This window comes from Osmerus eperlanus, chromosome 8 (assembly GCF_963692335.1).
Source record: "Osmerus eperlanus chromosome 8, fOsmEpe2.1, whole genome shotgun sequence".
NCBI lineage: Eukaryota > Metazoa > Chordata > Actinopteri > Osmeriformes > Osmeridae > Osmerus > Osmerus eperlanus.
Window position 1 is genome coordinate 7,448,044 of NC_085025.1, and position 3,912 is coordinate 7,451,955.

The window sequence follows — 3,912 nt, forward strand, 5'->3', positions numbered from 1 at the left end:
CACCGTGGTATTTCAAAACCAGTGATTAGAGCAAATTGAAATCGGTCGAGCAAGCAAAAGGGTTTGGAGGTCGGCCCATTTTGTGTCAGTGCCCCTGGAGTGTGGGTCCCCATCTCCAGTAGAGTGGACGTTTCAAGGGCAGAGGGAGGAGAACCCTTCACTGACAATCAGAGGCCGGCTGATCACACTCCTTCCATCACCATGGTCTTACACATGACTCGCTCCTCCTGAGAGAAGAGCACTGGTCTGGATCCCAATTCAAGACTGCAGGGTTTCATACACACACACACACACATACAAAACACATACACACACAAAACACACAGACACAAACTTCTATACATTTGATATGGGATGATTACTGTGGAAGAAAATTGGGATTTACTGTGTGCTTACATTATTCACTAATCAATCGAAGTTTAGTTAGTATAGTTAGTATGTTCTCATGTAAGCTTGCTACTAATAAGAATAGATTGTGTCTATGTGTCAGGGTTAATAGATGTTCGGGGTAAGGAGAAAGTACTGGCCAAGGTTTCCTTGTCATGATTACAAGGAGAGCTCCACAATGAACTCTAGTCTGAGAGTTGTCATGTGTGGGGAGCAGTGAATCTGTTTGTTTGAGACTGTTGTAACGTCATTACTGCCTGACTGTCACTATCTATATTTACATTCTTGTACCCCATAAAAGATGGTCCTCTGGCCTTCAGAGCGGAGAGAGACATGATTGAGACCTAAGAATGGTGTTGTGTTGTCATTTATTGTCAGAGGTCTGGTTTTCTCTCCCAATCTGCAGATTGATAAATACGTATTAAAATCAAGAACTCAACTGAACTTAGTCACTACCGTTTATGAAGAGACGGACAAAACACTTTCTTCATCATTAAACAATGCATTCTATGTTCAGTAACTTCCATAGTGACAGAGGAGCTACGAATCTGACCACACAGGAATCCCTACTCCCTTCCTCTAATGCCAACCCTGCAGCAGTCAGACTTTCCTCTCTTCTTGATCACCTTTGGAGCCTTCCACAACGTTCCAGAGGGTTCCAGAAGACAACAACTAGAATGATCTCATCCTGTGACCTCACCCAGCATTCAACCAGCTCGTTAGTGGCCCGTCATCACCGGCTCTCCAGAGAGCGGCCCTTCCCATTGGTGAATGATACCATGGTCTTGATTATTCCAGAGGAGATTTAATTAATCCTTAACATTCAGAGCAGGAAAGCAGAGAGAGTTCAAGGGATATTGAACCATTCCGTAATTTAATATCATCTGCCTTTCTCCTCAACGGAGAAGCGCAGTCTAGTCTGTTTCTCTGTACTGCCTCTGCTGTGTTAAAATGACCTTGTCATGACATTTAAACTAAAGGGAGGCGACAATTCATTAAAGCCTTAAAGTGACATGTCAGATGACTGGACTGTGAAGAGGAAGAGAAAACCATCTTCATCATCCCTCCATCAGTGCCCTCCTAATTCTATTACATCCCCATTAGTCACTCTGTGGGCCCTGTCTGACAAGGCCTCGACCAGAACAAACAGCACAGAGTCCAGAGGTGGCGTTCACTGACATCACAGGAGATGCAAAAGCCAAAGAAAACGCGGAGAGCATAATCTGGTAACTGTTTACAGTGGGAAAGCTATTAACCTGACACAGGAAGACAGCCACACACTGGTGACCCTTTGGAAAATCAAACTGCCATTTTTCTCCTTCAGTGGAAGGATGGTTTAAGTGGAGGTAAATAATGACCTGTCATAAGCCTGGACTGGACTGATCTCTCTTTTCTTCGTTCTCCATCTTTCTTTTCCACTTTTCTCTCCCCCCATCCCTCGCTCCTGACACGCGGAGTCCTGCTGTGCGGACATGGCAGGGTCATTCATGCTCCTGGTCGCCTTGGCAACCAGTCACACAGACGTGTCACTTGCTGAGCTGCTGACTGTGTGTGTGTCAGTGTGTAGATAGTGTAATTTGTGTGTGTAGTGTATTTGTGTGAGTAGTGTAGTGTAATTGTGTGAGTGTAGTGTATTTGTGTGAGTGTAGTGTATTTGTGTGAGTGTAGTGTATTTGTTTGTGTGTGTATCAGCAGGTGAGAATAATGCAATGTGAACAGACAGATCTCTTTAATGACCATGTCTTCATGGCAAATGTCAAATTGAACAAATCAACACTTTTTTCCCTCTTCCTCTTCTATTCAGTCCCCCCCTTCTGTCTCTCTCTCTCTTATTTATCCTCCCTGCCTCCCCCCCACACTTCTCACATGTCCATCACTGCCACGCCCACACACGTCATCATGCTAGATGAAGAACACCTGTGCTCCTCACCTAATCAAATAAGTACTTCAGTAAAGCTGTTAATTTCGTTTTTCTAAACACAGAATTCACCACAATAGAAAAACAAGTTATAACTCCCCCTTTGAAAATTACACATCTAAGGAGAGAGAGAGAGAGAGAGAGAGAGAGAGAGAGAGAAGAGAGAGAGAGAGGAGAGAGAGAGAGAGAGAGAGATGAGAGAGAGAGAGAGAAGAGGAGAGATGAGAGAGAGAGATGAGAGAGAGAGAGAGAGAGAGAGAGAGAGAGAGAGAGAGAGAGAGAGAGAGAGAGAGTGGAAGAGAGAGAAGAGAGGAGAGAGAGATAGAAGGAGGGAGAGAGAGAGGAAGGAAGAAAGAAGAGAGAGAGGCAGAAACAACTAGCATTGAACTAGAGGTCCAATCTGAGGGAGGTGCTGCTGATGTAGCTTGACTGTCCCTTTACTGGAGGCTGTTAATCCTCAGCTGTGCATCCCGAGCCTCCCATTAAAACTGCCTGTTTCTCCCCATCCAGGGGACAAAGGATTTATGGATCTGCCAGGAGAAAGCACAGCTCCACTAAGGAATTATCAATGCATTCTGCCCACTGTATTGGCTTTTACTTAGATTGATCATAAAACCTGAATCTATGTCGTAGCCATTTTTACCCACTCCAAAGGGGAATACGGGAATTCAATCAGTATTACAGGAGGATGAAAAGTAGAAGTCTGTGAAGAAGATCAGAGTGTGGCTTCTCCCAGTTAGGGTGGCCGGGCTCCAAGGGGTTTTACTGCAAATCAAACTCTATTGGTGTTGGTATCTTTGGGATAGAAACACTGAATATACATGTCCACTCCTCAGCTCACCCCAGGCCCCAACCTTCTCTCTGCCCAACCCCTAGGGCTGAGGTCTTGACAACTAGACTGATCCACAGCTTTCAGGACTGTTGCTGCTGTTTCCTGGAACCTGAGACACCAGCCATTCTGCAGGATGATATCCAGATGATCAGACGTGGATATCTGGATCATGACGATGGTCATCTGGTTATCTTTGTCTAAATCTCTCGGCCTACAGGAAATCTTTTAGGCTCCTCCCCTTCCCACTCCTTCATTGATCTGAGTCCCATCACCATGACAGCAGGGGGGGGAACCCTCTGACCTGGGGTACTGGGTCTGTGAGTGTGAGTTGGATCACCGTCGGGTCACTGGCCACACAGGTGGAAAGGGAAGGATGCAAGGAAAGGAAATGAGGGAGAAAGGAGGTAAGGAAGGAAGGAGTGAGTGACAGAAACTTCCAGACTAGTAAGCTCTTTCTTGGGTATGTGACTTGAACAGCAGGAGGAGACTGACCACTCCATCACCTGGCTAATGGCAGCATGGGAACCAGAGATGCACTGCTCAGTTCACTTAGCTGGGATCAATACTGGCTTGTGTTTCCTCAAGCAACTATGGAAGAGTCTTGAGAGGATGACTCGTGAAAAGCCATGACCTTACAACAATTCTGGAGTACGGTGGCCTTTTGAGGTCAGTGTCATCTCTGTCTCTCTGATCAGTTCGGCCGGTTTTGTTTTGTTTGTATGTCCAGATAGATCAAAATATATTTTGAGCGAACCATCCCCTGAACTCTTGGAGT